Below are 20,092 nucleotides of genomic sequence, written 5' to 3'. Positions count from 1 at the left end.
GATTCAAGTCCCCCCTGATCTCAAGGATAACTCCCACACTTAGGTTTTAACACAACATAATATACCAGCAGTGCATATAAAAATATAACAACCAGGCAATTAAATATAAATATATTAACATAAACTATCAAATATAAATATATTAACATAAACAATTAAATATTTTTAGATAAAAATAAACAAATAAACAAATTTTATAAAAAAAATAAAAAATAATTACAAACCCTAAAAATGGCAAATTAGCCAAACCCTAAAAAATGGAAGATTAGCCAAACCCTAAAAAATGGCATATTAGCCAAACCCTAACAATTTGCCAAACCTAAACCCTGCCAAAACCTAAAACTATAGGAGCATAGTATTCACCATTATAGTGTTTCCCCAGCAGAGTCGCCAGCTGTAGCAACCTGCCCTAAAAATGAAGGTTTAGAGTCGCCACCTATTCTACCAAGGCGAATAGGAAACCTCGCGCAGTTAAGAGATCAGGGTAAGATACTATATTCAGGTCAAAGGAAGGTGTTAGGCACCCTCAACCCTTTCCTATGGTTTGCATTATAATGATCAAGGTTTGTGGCGAAAGATAAAGAAAGATGACAGACAGTTAATAGAGTTAAAGGCTAATTATTTGAACATGATTAGAGTTTGGAAGAGGGGGACTCGCCTTGTTGCCAAGTGCCTACGTACCTCCTTATGGAGGATCAGAGTCTACGTAGTTCGGGGAAGGGTTGTACGCCTTAGGATTTGAAATTTGATTTGATATGGTTGTTTGAAGGCTTTTGAATGGCCTATCGTAGTTTTGTATAAGGATGAAAATCCGTAGTTTGATTTTTGAAGTGTTTTGAATGTGTTGGGCGTACAACCCTGAGTTTAATTTTGCACTATTAACCGCAACGATCAATAAATTCGATCGCCATAGTTAAAAGATTTGAAGTTGCACCATTACCAATTTTAATCAATTGATTTGATTATTACTAATAACGAATTAGGATATTTTTTTTATAATTTTTAATAATTAGTTTGTATCGTTACCCCTCGTAATCGATTGATTCGATTAAAAAGAACAACGAATTGAAATGAGAAAAGGAAAAGTTAATCATCACAACTAATAAAATAGTTGCAACCATTTAACCCAATATAAGTTAATTGCATTTTAGTTAAATAGCATTTTAATAAAAATTATTGTTGACCATAGCGATTAATCGATTTAATCGGCACGAACAACAAATTGAAATTTTTAATATGAATATTATATACTTATTTTATTTAAAAAAATAATTATTATATAATTAATATATATTAAAAAAGTATCTGAATTAAAACAAATAAATAATTAAAAATATTTAAAGTTTATTAGAGATTATGGTTCAATGTGGCTGTTATTGGGGTGCATGATATAGGGATTGGATCTGGAGCATTAGATCTGGCTTAGTGGGAATCCTAGGGCTAGATTTGTGGGGCGCATGATACACCCTAGGGGAACAGGCACACAGAATCTTATTGGCAAATCCAGAAAAATAAATAGGCGAAGGGGAGGCTCGAACCCATGACCTCCCCCTCACCAGCGCATCACACAACCAACACACCATGCATGCATATGCGTTAAACATACGTTTCAAGCAGATAATAAGTAAAAAACAAAAACACGCATGGACAAACGCGCGCGTAAATTTAAACAAGCCAATGGGACGTTGACACACATTCATCTTCTTCACGAAGGCCTGCAAGTTTCAGAGTAATAGCTACGAATTTCCCGTAGCAAACCAAAACACCAAAAATAGCGAATAGGGCATGTGCTTAAATAAATCTGGCGTGACCTATCCAAACCCTTTGTATGAACCATGCGAATCAAACTGCACCTTTAAATCCTCCTAATTTTACCCCTATCAAAAAGCCCCAAAATTCAATTAAGAACCCCAACACGGCCGTTAATGGCGAACTAAGATCAAACCACGCAAACTCTGATTGGATTATCCAGAAACATTCACAGTCATCACACAAAGCATAACACACATACAATTTAACGCATGAATGCAATAATTATGCTAATCGAGCCAAAACTTAGAAAGACCTACCTCGGCTTATAGGAGGTAATTCTGGGGTTGTTGATGTTATACAAGGATCCAAACAGCTTCAGAGTACTCCCACGAACGTATTGCAATCCTCAAATTCCCTTGAAAAGCCCCTGATCTCTGAAACCGAACTTGAGTTTTTGTGAAGATTTTTGGTTCTTGCAAGTTCTCCTCTGATCCGATTTTCCAACCCCTATTCTATTGCTTTGTGTTGTATATTTATAAGAGAACAAGATTAGGTCAACAAATAGAGGCCCAAAACTCCTTAAATCCACTCTTGCCATGTTTGTGAAAATTGGTTTTATTCTTGAATAATAAGCTACTATATTTGGCAAATATTGTGTCAATCTTTCTTAATCCCATTATCACGAAAATTGTATTATATTTTGCCATTAATATTGATTGGAATCAATCATAATATCTCCTTTACCAAAATATTTGATTTTTATCTTAATTAAATCATTAAAATGAAATAAAAAATCATATTAAATCAAATAAAATGTTAAATTTCGTGGCATATGGTTTTGGGCATGCTGATGACTTGTGGACCAAGATTTAATCATAATACCATAGGCCCATTTGCAAAAATTTCCAATTTGAACCTTCTTATTTCACATTTTGCCTCCAAAAATTGCTCAACTTTGATCAAGCATATCTCACTCAATTTTTAAGCTATGAAGGAGTTCTAGGACTTTTTGGAAACCTCAAGATGTCCTCTATAAGCCACTTTGGAACATATTTTTCATTTGGAGCTTTTATCTTGATCATATCTTCTTTGACAAAAAACTGCTTTTGAAGGATGCCTGAAAATGACCTGTAATATTTTGCATCATACCTCTCAAATGAAGCATTTCTGGCCTTGGCTTGTGAGAGACAAAGTTGTAGAGGATCCAGTTTCCTTCAAAATAGGCTTTGGTTGGGGAATTTTTGATGTTCCATGTGAAAGTTATGCCCTGTCAAAGTTGGGTTGACTTTCTCCTAAAGAAACCCTAATTTGAACCTTTTTGCACTTGTTCATTTCTGAGTTTCTATTAATGGAATCATGATCAATCTTTGATCACATGATGGGTATACTTTAATTCACTTGATGTTAACCCAAAATTGAGAGCTTTAGATTGTGCTTTGACTATGGTTGACTTTCAGGTCAAACCAGTTGACTGTGGATCATCTGGACCATTGAGTGAGCAAAGTTTTGGAATTGAATCTTGAACTTTGAATCATTGTGAATGGAATATGGAAGGCAAATTTTGGGGTATGACAAATGGGAATAATCTTTTCCTTAGGTACCCACATTTTCTTGGGTCCTTTCTTGTTAGTTCTCCTCAAGTTCTGATTGAACTTGGGTTTAGCATGATAATTAACAGGAGGTACAACATGATATTCCTTAGGTTGAGCAACATGATATTTTCTAGGTTGTGTCACATGCTTCTTAGTGTGTGTAATGTGAAAAATTTTAGCATGTGATGTGAGCCTAATATCATGGGAATGGCCATACTTGAACTGATCATACAATGGCTTGTATGTGATTTTCATATCATCTACAGGTTCAAGTTTGTATGGGATATCACCCTCATATCCTATACTAACTCTCTTGTTTCCACTAACAGCATATATCATAGAGGCAAGTTGACTTCTTCCAATACCTCTAGATAATAACTTCCTAAAGCTCAAGTCATATTCTTTAAGAATATGGTTCAGACTAGGAATAGATTTTTCTGAGTCAGAAGGAGATCCAACATCTTTGGATAATTTTAAAACTTTTTCCTTTACACTAGTGCAGAAAAGACTTTTTACATCATCGGGCGAAATGCACAATTTACATCGGGTCTGGGTCCGATGTAAAGTCAAGTGATGTAGTAAATCAAAGACATTTTACATCGGGCAGTAGCCCGATGTGAAAAATACACCTACCACATCGGTTAACTGTTACATCTGATGTGAAATAGGAGGTTAACTCTATTTTTTATAAAGTAACTGCAATATTTAACATCGGTTGCTTTACTGGCCCGATGTAAAATATAGGTTTTTACATCGGTTGCAAGGCGCATCCGATGTAATATGTTTGCTATCTTTCTTAAAAAATTAGACTATTTTTTAGCGGAATCGAGGTGGATTTCCTGTAAAAAAAATTGGTACCTAATTTTTCATATTTTTCCAACATCACTTTCAACATCATTCAGACCACATTACCACATTCTATAATGTTTTTTGGACTTACTTCCTGAATACCAATGAATTACTTACATTATGGATATGAATATTTTTTCTATATGATTTGTATATGAATGGCAAAATCTATATTTATCATAATCATCATTACATAACTACTGATCCTAATGTAGTTAACAAAAATTTTAATAAGACTAAAATTCAAAGCTTAATATTAATCCAAAAATATATAAAACAATATATTCAACTTTGATGTAAATAAGTCTAAAAAAACATCATGTGTCCAAGAAAAATATAATATACAAATATGAAAGTAGATAGGCAAAAGCATCTTCAATTACTCGTAGGCATCTTCAACAGCCCTTCAATCTTTACAAACTCTGCTTAGTCTTGAGATAAACAAGGGATAATGATACTGAATATACTGAAGTAGTAGTTTTGTCTTCACATAAGATGGAAAAGCCTTATCAAGCAATACTTAGCAGAAGTGAATGGAAAAACAAAAATGTAACTCAAAATTGATTGGCTTGTTAAACTTGTACTTTAACTTGTTCTCCAAAGGAGTTAGATTTAATCTATAATTTATAGAATATACAAACAAATAAAACTTCTAAATTTGTTAGATTAGAAAAAAAATAAAGTGTGTCAATAAAACTAATATCAATTAATCACACTCACCGCGGTTCAATTAATGACATGTCCCATATTTACAAATTAACCACTGACCTGAACTTAGTTCCAGCCCCATTCTTTAATCATCCCACTGCCATCTATCAAATTTCACATAGTATTCACATCCTTCCCACTTATCCACATAGTTCTACAAATTAGGCATTCATAGACAAGTTGTAGAACTTTTGGACTAACACATCTAATAACTTGGCAACTGCAACCTCTCCAAGTTTAACATTACCATTTATCAATCAAGCAAAGAACCAAAAGTGTCAACTTGGACCATAAAATGGAGGAACAATTAACTGAAGTAAATGTAAATGAGTAAATATACTGTCTATCAAGTTTTGTTGTTATTTAAACAATTACTAAACTTATAAGTATTTTTCCTCTTTCATAAAAAGGAAAACTTTCATAATAATTTACCCTAGTTCCAGTAATATCTAGGTGTCAAGTTATAGGTGATGCTTGAAAATTGGAGAAAAGAGAACATGCTAATACACATTGAAGACACAGAGAATAAAAGTATATATGAGAGAAAAACCTATAATATAGCTAAGGTGGTGAATAGGATTGTTCCAAAAAATATCAATACCTTTTACTTAGTTGAATACAATCAACAAGAAGTACTCTGTAATAAGTTATAAGGCAGTCTTATAATGAAAAACAGGGGTTCAGTGTTTGGATAAAAAGAGCACCTTAAACATCATCGATTACAATACAACCTACACAAACCACAAACTATTGTTAAGAAACTAAAATTTTACAATATCAATAGATATTTCCCTAATTTCATATTACATCAAATTCCAAGACTACAACTTATGTATTGCACCTTTGAGATACTTACTGCTACTAAAATTTTCAAACCAAAATGTTATGAGGCTCACAATCCAAACAAATTAACTCATCTTAGATTTAGGAGATCACTTTATGCTTACAGAATTTTAGTAACCACAAAGTAGTATAGTAAGGATAGTCTGAAAGTTACCACAAAGCACAAGTATATATGTTCTTTTTCTCACTTTGTGGTAGCAGAGGATCAACTCCACCTACATTTCTTGGCTAGTTCATACTTTTTTTCGGATACAAACACAAATCAATATCGCGTGACTATGAGATTTTAAGTTCTAAAGGTGTTGAAAAGAACTCCTAGCAAATTTTCTAAAACAACCAAGCAATTATACAATAATACTAGCCCATTCTAAAGAAAATTTAATTCACTATTATGTCAAGCAGATGAAGAGGGAAATAACACCATGAAATCATTTCATTTGAAGATAGAATTAGCGACAAAATCATTCATTTTCAATCACTCAATGAACCTTACAGGCACTAGTATAGATATTAAAAGAATTAGGGAAGAACTCCTCTAAATACATTATAGAGTGCAAGATTTGAGGGTCTCTTTAAATTATCTAAATAAGATGAACATACCAAGCAACGATTGAGCCAAATTCGCGTTAGTTCATCAATTCTTTTGATAACACGTGCACGATTTGAGCTTGAAATAAATCCAAAATTAGGGTTTGGGCCGAAAGAAAAAAAGAAACAAAATTTAGTGAGATTGACTATGAAAGTGAAAATAGTTGTTCCCATAAATGCGACATTGACGAAGAGCTGTGACTGAAACAATATGTCACAACAACGCACCAACAACACAGTAACTTTTTTCTCAGTCAGAAGCAGAAAAGGAAAAGAAGAAGAATCAGTAGCATAATAAAGAGGAAGGATCAAATTCGAACTTACCTGGATTAAAGCTCCCCGTCGGAACTGCCCCTCGCCGGACTAGTTCTGATTGCGTAAGATTTTCGCACTTTTCTCAAATTTCTCAATACCACTTTGTACCCCATTTCTCCCAGAATAATAACCCTCTATTAGTTTCTTGAAATCATGTAAAATGACCATTTAATTTCGTTGCGAGTGGTGGTGACGGCCACTGAGAGTCTCATTGTGGTGGTCGAACGAAGGAGATCGGTGATGAAGAACGGAAGAGGTCAGTGATGAAGATTGGTCGGATTCGGTGAGATGAAGAAAGAGCAGTTTCGGTGTTACTGGAGGCGGAAGAAGAAGAACGAAATAATATTTGTGTTTGTAAGGAGGACTAGGGTTTTAGTGAAAAATAATGATAGACATTTCACATCGGTTTTTTTATTGGACTAATGTAAAGGCCCACTTCATATTAAATTCGAAATTGCCACCTTCTTATTTTTTTCATTATTGGGCTTTTTACATCGGGTAAAATCTAGACTCGATGTAAAATCTTTTATAATAAAATTTCCTTTAATTTACGAAACTGCCACCGTGTTATTTTTCACATCAGTGGAAATAAATATCTGATGTAAAATCCCTAAATCAAATATTTTTCACCTCAAATTATTATGAAACCTGATGTAAAATCCTTTAACAAATATTTTTCACATCAGTTATCTTGATACCTGATGTAAAATCTTATAACCAAATGTCTTATTTTTAGTAGTGTTAGTTCAGAATTTTCTACATCCAGCTTCTTAGTTTCAGATTCAAATAGCTTTTTCAGCTTTTTGTATTTGATACTAAGATGAGCCTTGAGTTCCAGAAGTTCTGTTAAACTGGAAACTAACTCTTCTCTAGATAGTTCAGAAAATACCTCTTCAAAATCTGATTCTGATGTAGATTCTGATCCATCATCAAATGTGGCCATCAGCGCAATGTTTGCCTGCTCGCCTTCAGAGTCTGGTTCTGATTCTGATGAATTTGAATCATCTAAAGTTGCCATAAGACCTTTCTTCTTATGAAACTTCTTCTTGGGCTTCTCCTTCTGAAGCTTTGGACACTCACTCTTGTAATGTCCTAGCTCATTGCATTCAAAGCACGTGACCTTCTTCTTGTCATATCTTCTGCTTCCAGAAGATTCTCCTTTTTCAAGCTTCTTAGAACTTTTGAAGTTCTTGAACTTCCTATGCTTGCTCTTCTAGAGTTGGTTTACCCTTCTGAAGATCATAGACAGTTCATCTTCTTCTTCTGATTCTGATTCTTCATAATCTTCTTCTTCAGCCTGAAATATGTTAGTACATTTTTTATAATTAAATTTTTACGCAATAGACTTACCTTTCTTCTGAGGTTCATTAGCATCTATCTCTATTTCATGACTCCTCAGAGCACTGATCAACTCTTAAAGAGAGACTTCATTCAGGTTCTTGGCAATTTTGAATACAATTACCATATGACCCCATCTTCTTGGCAAGCTTCTGATGATCTTCTTGACGTGATCAGCCTTTGTGTATCCCTTGTCAAGAACTCTTAATCCAGCAGTTAGAGTTTGAAATCTTGAGAACATTGTTTCAATGTTTTCATCATCCTCCATCTTGAAGGCTTCATATTTCTGGATTAAGGCAAGAGCTTTAGTCTCCTTGACTTGGACATTTCCTTCATGAGTCATTTTCAATGATTTATATATGTCATGGGCAGTTTCCCTGTTAGATATCTTCTCATATTCAGCGTGAGAGATAGCATTCAGCAAAACAGTCTTTGACTTGTGTTAATTTTTGAATTGCTTCTTTTGATCATCACTCATTTCTTGTCTTGTCAGCTTTACTCCACTAGCTTTCACTGGATGTTTATAACCATCCACCAGAAGATCCCATAAGTCACCATCTAATCCAAGAAAGTAACTTTCAAGTTTATCTTTCCAATATTCAAAGTTTTTACCATCGAATACTGGTGGTCTAGTGTAGCCATTGTTACCATTTCCATTGTATTGCTCAGCAGAGCCAGAAGTAGATGTAGGTGGTGGAGTTTCAACCATCTTGACTTAGTGTTTTTCTCTTCCTGAATCTTTTCTAAAAACGGTTAAGTGCTTGCACCTTAGAACCGGCGCTCTGATGCCAATTGAAGGATAGAAAAACACTTAGAAAGGGGGGGTTTGAATAAGTGTGACTTTAAAAACTCTTAAGATAAAAACAATTGCACAATGATTTTTATCCTGGTTCGTTGTTAACAAAACTACTCCAGCCCACCCCCTTAGAGTGATTTACCTCACTGTCATACCCTAATTTTTGACCCCCCTGAGATGACATATCTTCAGGATTTTCATCAGGGCAAGACAAGTACCCAGAGCAGTCATTTCTCCATCTGGTACCTAATCGAGGATGCTCAAAGACAAGAAAGCTCAGGCAAAGGATCAATCAATACAAAGATTAGTCTCTAATACAATCATAGGGCCCAAGAACTTCATTTTTTCTCACCTATGATTGATTATACATCCAGTCATCTGAGTACAGGTTTACTCAGGTCACCAGACTAGGGTTTTGAGCCTATCAAGGACTGAAATCAGGGATCACATTTGGGAAACCCTAAAAAACCTCAGAGGGTCATTCAAAGACATCAATCATCTTCAAATAACTCATATGACAAGATCTACTAGACATCACACTTCAATTCAAAGTCTACAGTCATTATTTTCACATGGTCGACAAATTAGGGTTTTGACCTAATTCACCAAGATAGTTGACTTTTGATCAGGGCATGAATCCAAAACTCAAGACATGATTCAAGGATCTCTACTACCTCCATATAATCCATTTATATCATCTATTTGGGGAGAAGATCTTATTTCTACACAAAAGCCCAAAAATTCACTTTGTCAGGAAAAAGTCAACTGTGAAGGATCATCATTGACTTTTAAGGTTTTTGGTCAAAAAATGACTTTCAAAGATCAATATCATCAATATATGGATGTCAAAGTCATTTGGCCAAAGAAATTCAAAGAAATTCATCAAGGAGCGAAAAGTCGGGAATTAGGGTTTTTGAAGGCATGGTGAGATCTCAAAATTTCACCTACACAACTCAAAAAACTTCCAACATGAAAGTTGTAGATCTTGCCAAATAAAACAACATCTTACAAGGGAACTTTTTTCAAAAGATCAACCATTTATGAAGTTTTGGAAATTTTGAAGTTTAGGTCATAAACACTTAGAAATTTTTCTAAGTGTTTTAACCTAGTTTTCTTCCAACTTTGGCCTCATTTTTCACAAATTTCCCAAAGGATTCTGAAGAAGACATAAACTAATGATTTAAATTAGATGTTTAGGGCTTTCCAAATTGTGTTCAACCTTCTCAAAATTCAATTTGAGCTAAGAGTTATGCTTGTTCAAAGTTGGCCTCATGAAGTGAAATTATAGGTCATGCATCATTTTGGAACTTTGAAGTTTTGTGCACATGACCTCAATTATGGATGCTACACGACCCATAACACATCTGAAAACATGCCATGCATTCATTTTCACCATGCCATGATAATTGAAGAAGATTCCTAAAACAAGAACATGTGATTATGTAATGATTACATTTGAGAATTTATGGCAAATTGATGAATCACCCAAGGAATCTTCTCACCAACCAATTAGAGCTCACTTTGCATCTGAATTGTCCCCTAAGATCAGATAGAATCAATGGATAGGGGAGGTGGCTCGAAAATGCAATGATCACATTTGGATATTCTTTGAAATTTCTTCATGGCTAAGAAACCAAACTTACTTCACTAAGCAAGCTCACTCTCCCAATCAGTACTGAGACATTTGCCTATAAATAGAGGCCTCATTCTCATTCAAAAAACACACCAAAGCAACCATATTACTTGCTTTCTCTTTCTCTTCTCTTGTTCATTGTTTTTCAAAGTTCTTTGGCAAGAAGAATCGATTTCTTCAAACCAGAGCTTATCTTTGGGAAGTGAGCATTCTAACATCTCAAGGGAGGTCATTTGAGGTGATCCAAGCACCTGGATCACTTCTGTAGGTGGAGGAACACCATTGTTGCTCTCACTTTGGAGCATCTGCAGTTGGAGGTCCATGGAGTGATTCAGAAGGTTTCAAGGCAAGCCAATCATCCAGGCACACTCCTCAGGTCATAGTGAAGCTAACCAGATGGCTGCAGCTCATCTGTAACTCGAGAATCAACACCCTCCATGTTCACTTGAAGCTGAAATCGAGGGAGGTCCATAGAACAATTCAGGAGGTTTGAGGTCATTACAAGCATTCAGTTAGCATCACTGAGCCACAAGGAAGCTTTTGGGATCATTCATACAAGCCCAGTTGCTCTCTATCATCCTCACGATCTCCATTTTCAGAGGTAAGTTTCTGAACTCCCTCTCTTTAATTTAAGTACTCTTTGTGAAATAGCTCGATTCTATCTTGTTCAGCATCATCAGAGGATTGAAAACCCTCTATCATCATCCATTTATCTTTCAGTATAGTCATTTAATTTAATTTTGAAATTTTAGGGTTCTTCACGATTTCTGGTAAATTAGTTAGATGTAGTTAATGATAGTTCATGTTAGTTACATATTTAGAATCGTGAGTGAATTTAGAGCAAGTTTCATGTTTACATCGTTGCAAATGGTTGAGAAACGAGTAAGTTCAGAAATTCAAAAATGGAGAGCTTGAGGTTGAAGACGAAGATGGTGGTGGCGCGCAAAATTTGAATTCTCAGGGGAGAGTTTATTTTATTTTGAATGGTGTGCGTTTTATTAACGACTGAACAACTTGCCCTAGTGGCCACACATGCGCTCTTAGTCTCCTCATGCCCAAGGTCTGGGGTTCGAATCCCCCTCGCCCCAGACTTTTTGCTTCATTTATTTTTCAATGTTTTGCCACTTGTTTGAAAATATAATAAGTTGGATGTGCATCTTAAACAAACTGCGCGCGTAGCCCAGATGGTGGGTGTTTTGGCCAATGACTTGGAGGGCGTGAGTTCAACCCCTCTAGGTGACAAAACCATTTTTTTTATCACTTTTCACACTAAATTTCTTCACAACTTCACACAATTAATTCACCTATCAAAATAAATCATTTTCACTTCATTTTTCATACACCTATTATTTAATATATCTATTTTGTGAATAGTCAAAAAAATCATAAAAATATTATTTATTTCTTGAATTTTAATTAGGTTTAAAATAGTATGTTTTTAAGTGTTTTCTTAAATACTTTAAATATATATTATCACTTTATTTTAACCTAATCACTTTGTAAATAATTTTATGATAAAACCCTAATTGTTTAGGTCTTAATTAAGTAAAAATCTTTATTTTTACTTTAATTAAGTTGACTTTTGTCAATTCTCAAAACTGTTTTCAATCTCTGATTAAATCAAATGATTAAGGTTTTCAAACAACAAAACCTTATATCATTTCAAATCATTTCCAACTGTTTTTATCACCAGTACTGCAAAGTACTGGGCCTCTAATAGAGTGTAAGTCCCAAAAACCTTCTCTTCTTAGCTTGTTTTCAAAACTGTATTTTCAAAATCTTCTTTCTGTTTTCAAAACATTCTTCTGGTATTTGAAGGGCATTATTCCCGGTGAAACTCTTCAGATACCTATGTGACCTTTGTCCATCTTCACTTCTTCTGTTTTCAAAAACCATTAACTGTTTATCATATATATATATTCAACTGTTATCAACAAAACAACAAAAATACTATTGAGGCTCTGTACATACTTCTTCAAAGGCCTCCACTCCATCCAGGTTAGGCTTTACAAGCTTTCAATTTACAGTCTTTGTTTAAATTACTGTCAAATATAAACTGTACATATATTTGTTTAGAACTACGTTTGAGTGTAAACCCTAGGACAGTTAAACTATATATATATTATAGGAATATGACCTAGGATTGAGAATGTCTTCCCGGTGAAGGCTCTTTCCCAATTAGAGATCTGTAGTTCAAACCCCCAAGATGAATTATTCCCGGTGAAACATCTTGGCAAAAACCTTAGAATCCAAATAATAGGACACATCCACCCAAAGAGGAATTATTCCCGGTGAAACCTCTTACCCATTTGCTTAGAGCCAAAATAAGTTCAAAACTGCATAGCTTTCTCTTGTGCTATAACAAGGACCCTCGATTAGCCTCCTCTTGGGCTTTGTACAAGGACCCACAGGCTTCTTAAAAGCATTTCCAGCTTCCTCTTGAGCTTGTATACAAGGACCCATCAGGTTTCTTATAAACATAGGAACAGGTCTTTAGTCACCTTTTAGCCTACCCTGGTGAGTTTCTTCCAATTTAAACCAGACTTAAAACAAGCTAAGTTTGTCTCAATTTTACATTGAGCACACCTTTTGGAATGAGAGACATGGACAGTCTCTGTCACCCTTATCTTCATCAATCTTCCTTAGCAGAGTCTAGGATCTATGTTTATTTTCTCCTCAGCATTGAGTCAGCCTTCATCTTGGGCTTTAAACAAGAAGTCTCCATTAGATAATCTTTCTGCCATTCATTTTAATCAAAATCCCTGGAAAGGGTTAGCTTCCACACATTCTTTCATTTTAATCAAATTCCCTGGAAAGGGTTAGCCTCCAAAGTCAATTAAAATCAATCCATCATTTCAACAAAATCCCTGGAAAGGGTTAGCCTCCAAAACATTCTTTTATTCTTTCAAAATCCCTGGAAAGGGTTAGCCTCCAAAACATTCTTTTATTCTTTCAAAATCCCTGGAAAGGGTTAGCCTCCAAAGTCAATTAAAATCAATCCATCATTTCAACAAAATCCCTGGAAAGGGTTAGCCTCCAAAACATTCTTTTATTCTTTCAAAATCCCTGGAAAGGGTTAGCCTCCAAAGTCAATTAATAAATAATTTCATTCTCTTAGGAGATAATTTCCCCAAAAGAGTCAAAACCCCTGGAAAGGGTCAGCCTCCAAAAACATGATAAAAGTCAGTCTTTTAACAGACAAATTCACCAGCTGAGTCAAAATCCCTGGAAAGGGTTAGCTTCCAAAGAAAAACAGTCTTTCAATAAATAAAACCTCCTCAGTAGAGTCAAAACCAACAAAAACAGTTAGCCTCAACCTTAGGCTTCATACAAGGCACCCAAACAATAAAACTCCCCTGTCAAGAGTCTGCCTCAACCTTGGGCATTGTACAAGGCAGATAATAGAGTCTCCCCAGTGAGTTCTTTATCACTCAGTAGCCACAACCTTGGGCTTTGTACAAGGCAGATAAACCATATTTTCATGTGTCAAAGATTCTTAACACTTAGGATCTTTCGCCCCATAGAGTCACCTATACTCAATTCATTAAAAAGAGTCCGCCACAACCTTGGGCTTTGTACAAGGCAGAAAATAATGTTTCCCCTAACTAAAGTTAGCCACAACCTTGGGCTTTGTACAAGGCACATAAATAGAGTCTACCTAAGTAGAGTCAGCCTCAATTCTGGGCTTTGTACAGAACACAAAAATACCCTGTAATTAACCCCCAATGGAGCCATCTCCCAGAGTCAAATAATATTAATTAATCAATCAAAAAGCCTCAAGCTTGGGCCTCATACAAGCCAGCTAAAGTCAAATCTTTTATACAGTAGATAGACATAGCTTATCTCTATAGAGAGATATTTTTACTACTCTACCACATTCAAACAAACAAACATTTCAATTTCAATTTCAATCAAAGTCTCCCATTTAGGACTCTGAAAGACATGCTCTGGCACATCCCCAGACTTGTACACTTTCCCTAATTTGGACGAGCATCTTTCTTTCATTTAAGAGGCATCTGACTGGCATACTTGCACACACACAAGTAAGGTCCCCCTCTTGAATGAAATGAATTCAGTTATTCTGTCACTCTTTCAAAATGTTTGTGGTAGAATAGTACAAATACCTCTCTGTAGAGATGATTTCATGTCTCTTTACTGTAAACAGAGATTTAATTCCAAGCTTCAACCTTGAGCTTCAAGCAAGGCACCCAAAAATAATTAATTTCCCTAGTTAGTTCCCCGAACTACATTAAGCTCTGACTTCCACTAGGGATATGTAGGCATGAGGTTCACAAGGAATCTCAGCGAGCTAATAAAATACCAAAAAATAGTCAGTCTGTCTATCTGTCTGTCTTTCTTTAATCAATTCAATTCTCTCTCCTAACACAAAGGAGAAACTTTCCCAATCATTAGCAATAAACACAAACACAAATGACACAGAGAAGGTTCCTGTAGAGTACTACAGATATGTAGGGTGTCTAAACACTTCCCTATGTATAACCGACCCCCCGGACTCCAGAATTTCTAGTCTAGGTGAAATCCCCACACTTAGCAAACTCCTAGGGTTTAGTTGAGATCTTTTTTCCCCTTTCCTACTCGTAGGACAAATAAGAAAGTTCGTGTGATATCGTAGGAAGAACTGAAATAAAATTCATCCCACCACGGGCGCATTCTCCTTCCAAATTTCGCGTGAAGGGTCTAGCGTGTCGTCCTCCCAAGTGAAACGGGGAGGTAAAGAAAACGACACCACAGAAAAAATGGCGACTCTGCTGGGGATATAAGTGTTCAAAACCTTGGTTTTTCATCCAAACCAATGGTTGACCTGTTGCTGGTTCAGCCCCAATGAGGAATTAGGGATGCCAAATTCCCCCTCAAACAAGAGAGGTCCTGCCTAACCTCTGTGTCATATCATGTGTTTGTTGCATATATATTTGTTTATTTTGTTTATTCTGTATCGGGAAAGGGCTTGATTCCCCCTTGTGGTGAGAAATCCTATACCCGGATTTGAGTGCAACATAAGATAGGATGGAGGATGTCTTCCCGGTGAAGGCCCTCTAATCTTGGTTTCCAAGTCTACTCTTGGGATTTGCCTGGCTGGTTGTGATTAACTGCGCCACTGCATTCCGAGACTGATTTGTACCAGGAGGACCTAGAAACACATTAACCCCACTTAAAGCCTTTTTTTAGGACGTAGAGCGGTGATTACGGAAGTAATTGTCACGCAGATACTACACTCAGAGAAAACTCTCTTATAGATACCAATCAACGTATCTTTAAGGTTGAGCAAAAACTCTGAGACCCCTAGAACCCGTTCTACAGGTACAAAAATCCTTAACCTTAGTTTACCATTAGGGCGGGGATTGCGTTTGGACTTCATGACCACTATACCCTTCAACGCCATGTTTGTTTAAAAACTCTTGTGTGTGCATTCATGCATTCATGCATCATTCATTAATAAACAACTAAAAACAAAAAGAGTCTTTTTTGAGTCGTTTTTCAAGGAAACTAAATAACGAACGTTTTGAACTTCATAGAAAGAGAGAAACGGAGAAAGGACTTAAGGATCTATATTATGGATTACGGAAGAAAGAGAGCTAGGAAATACACCTTCAAGATTCCCCAGGTCGAGGAACTGGGAAAGCTCGGAAAACTGGTGGTCAACCCCCAGGTTTTCAAGGAGAAGTATGGAAAACTTCTGCCTTTACTCAATACCAACATGGTGGATGGGATCCTTCCCACCTTGGTACAGTTTTACGATCCAACGTATCACTGCTTCACCTTTCCAGATTATCAGCTCATGCCTACGTTAGAGGATTACTCTCGTCTGATTGGAATACCCGTGTACGCGCAAGATCCGTACTCCGGTTTGGAAAAGAATCCTGACGACGTTATCATTGCTGCAACTACTCCTTTGAACGTAGTCGACATCAGAACTCATATGGTGAGTAGAGGAGGAATTCAAGGATTGCCCTCCAAATTCCTGTTTGATCAAGCTCGGTACTTCGTCAGCATCCAAGATATGAGCGCATTTGAGGAAGTCTTGGCTTTGCTTATCTACGGATTGTTTTTGTTCCCTAACATTAACGATTTCGTCGACATCAACGCAATTAAGATCTTCTTAATTGGAAATCCAGTTCCAACCTTGCTTGCGGATGCTTATCACTCTGTGCATTCAAGAAACCTGCAGCGAGGAGGATTAATCACATGCTGCATACCGTTGTTATACGAATGGTTCGTTTCACACCTGCCAAAGTCTAGCACTTTCTGGAATATGAGGGATGGCCTTTACTGGTCACAGAAAATCATGTCTCTCACTCATACAGACATTGAGTGGTGTAGTCCTGACAACGACGAAACCAAGATCATCTTCAGTTGCGGAAGTTTCCCCAACGTACCCCTTATTGGAACTAAGGGAGGGATCAGTTATAACCCAGCTTTAGCCCGTCGTCAATACGGCTATCCCATGAAAAACATTCCAAGTAATATTCAATTGGAGGGTCTGTTCTTCAAGAACATTGACGATCATGGCAACATGCTGAAGAAGGAAATTGTCCAAGCCTGGCATCTTGTTCACAGCAAAGGGAGAAGATTGTTAGGAAAACATCTTTGCATCTCCCTGGATCCTTACCTTCAATGGGTACGCGTCAGAGCATTCAAGCTCAGGATGCCATATCAACATCAAGAACCTATTCCCCTAAAGGGAACCAATTTACCTTTTCTCCACCGATGTTGAAAAACTGCAAGCGGCATTAAACAAGGTATGCCAAGAAAGGAATGCTTGGAGGAACAAGTATCGAATTGTCGACACGGAAAACGTTGAGATTCAGAACATCCTAAGAAGGAAGGATGAGTTACTTGAAGTACTCGATCGACAAGTAACACAATCATCACTTTCTCATCACATCCCTCCTGCTTCCTGGATCATCGATCAGCTCACGTCAGAGAACGCTCAGCTCAAGAAACAGAAGAAGATGTTAGAACGTGAAGTCGGCTCTTCATCAAAGTTTTAGAGTCCTTTCTCTCAGTTTCTCTGTATTTCCATTTTCAAAGTGTGTAAAAACGACGTTTTTGCTTAATTAATAAAGTTTGATGTTTCATAACGTAATTATGGTGTTTCCTTGAAAAATAATAACTTAATTGCATATCATGCATCGCTTTAGTCGTACGCACTGACACGAGAATTGTCGCGGATCTAATAGTCACTTTCCTTTCTCCAGAAAGAGAGGAGGAGAAGGAGGTGAACCAAGACTTTCAAGCTGTCTCATCCATACAACACTCGTTCAAGTCGCAAGAAAAGAATGGAAGACTTTGAGCAAGAGAATGAAGAACTCAGAGAAGAGATTAATACTCTCAAAGGTACTGTTGAAAGACTCAATAGTATGGTAGAAGCCCTGGTAGTTGCGCAGAATCGACCAACGCCAGAAGAACCACAAAGGACTGTGGTTTCCGAGATTGTTTCTACTCCTATTCCTCAGTATACCTTGCCGCCTGATCGACCTTGGGGCATGCCGTATAACTTTACTCCAGAAGGGTACATACCTCCAGCTTCTGAAGCTCCAAAAGTCACCATGGATATGCGTCCACCGGAGGGTTACAAACCTCTGGAAATTGAAGTTCCAAGAGCAACAGCAATGGGTTTCGCACAACAAAATGCTGAGATTCCAAGATCTGCTGTCATGGCTTCTCCACAGCCTATTATGCATACTTTTCCCCCGCAGGGCGGACAAGTATATCATCATGCTCCAAGTGAGGATGCTGGCGTGTATGAAAGATTGGACGAGTTCCAAGAACAGTTTCTGCAAATGCAGAAGGAACTCAAGACTCTCCGAGGACAAGATCTATTTGGAAAGAATGCTGCAGACCTCTGTCTGGTTCCAAATGTTAAGATTCCTCACAAATTCAAAGTACCAGAATTCGAGAAGTACAAAGGGAATTCATGCCCACAAAGTCATCTTGTGATGTACGCTCGAAGAATGTCAACTCAGACTGATAATCAACAATTGCTCATTCATTATTTTCAAGACAGCCTGACTGGTGCTGCACTCAAATGGTACATGAACTTGGACAGTTCAGAGATTCGTACTTTTCGAGACCTCGGAGAGGCCTTCGTCAAATAGTATAAGTACAATCTGGATATGGCTCCCGACAGAGATCAACTCCGGGCCATGACTCAAAAGGATAGAGAAAGCTTCAAGGAATACGCTCAGAGATGGCGTGAAGTTGCTGCTCAAATTTGTCCACCACTTGAAGAAAAAGAAATGACAAAAATCTATCTCAAAACTTTGAGTCCATTTTACTACGGACGAATGGTTGCAAGTGCACCAAGTGATTTTACTGAGATGGTAAACATGGGTGTACGTTTAGAAGAAGCAGTTCGGGAAGGACGCTTGAACAAAGAACCAGAATCTTCTGTTGGTCCAAGGAAGTATGGAAGTTCTTTCCAGAAGAAAAAGGATCAAGATGTTAGCAATGTCTTGCACAAAATCAAGAAGAAATTCCAACCTCAAGTTGCAACAATAACTCCGGTTGTTAACTCAGCGCCAGCTTATCAACCTCAGGTCTCGCAACAACAAACTCAACAAAGGTCGCAGCAACCTCAGCAGCAGGTTCGACCTCCAAATTACAACAATCGGGCTCCAAGGTATCCTGCCTTTGACCCCGTACCAATGCCGTATGCAGAATTGTTTCCAACATTACTGGCAAAAGGACTCATTCAGACGAGGAGTCCTCCAAATCCTGCAAACAGTTCTTCACCATGGTATAAGGCTGACCAATCTTGTCCCTATCATCAGGGGGCACCAGGTCACAATATTGAGAACTGTTTCTCTTTCAAGATTGACGTCCAACGATTAGTGAAGAGCGGAATGCTATCCTTCAAAGATACTAATCCAAACGTCCAAGCAAATCCTTTGCCGCAGCATAAAGAAGCTTCAGTAAATCTGATAGACCAACACCCCAATGTCATTCAAATCTACGACATTCGTCAGATAGGGGAAAATCTTGTTAAGATGCACGCTAAACAAGTTGGGTACGGTCATGTACCACCTCACAACTACTTCACATGTGAAATTTGTCCAAAGAATAATCAAGGATGTGCCGTTGTTCAAGCTGCATTACAAGAACAAATGGACTTAGGATGGATTCAACATATCCGAGTCAGAACTGAACATGACGTCAACATGGTTCAAGGATGTCCAGGAGAATACAAAATCTCCAAAGTTGAAGACCTTGAAGGATCGGTAGTCAGGTTCCACAAAACTTTAAATGGACTTGCCTACTTTGGAACAGATTTCCACGCTTACAGTAGATGCGAAATCTGTCGAAGAAATTCACGAGGATGTTTGCGTGTTCGCAACGACATTCAGAAATTGATGGATGATAATACCATTACTGTTCTTGCCAACAGAGAAGATGACGAAGTCTTTACCGTATCTCCTCAAATTAATCAAGTTGAACCTATGCAAGTTAAATATGACAGCAGGAAGACAGCAGTTGCACCACTAGTCATCTACTTACCAGGTCCTGTACCGTATGAGTCTGACAAGGCTATACCATACAAATACAACGCTACATTCATTGAAAATGGTAAGGAAATACCATTACCGTCTGTTGTCAACATTGCTGATGTTAGTCGAGTCACCAGAAGTGGACGAGTCTTCAACAGAACAACAGAAAATG

Source organism: Vicia villosa, linkage group LG7, assembly GCF_029867415.1.
Source record: "Vicia villosa cultivar HV-30 ecotype Madison, WI linkage group LG7, Vvil1.0, whole genome shotgun sequence".
In the NCBI taxonomy this organism is placed as follows: domain Eukaryota; kingdom Viridiplantae; phylum Streptophyta; class Magnoliopsida; order Fabales; family Fabaceae; genus Vicia; species Vicia villosa.
Note: the sequence above shows the minus strand (reverse complement) of the source record.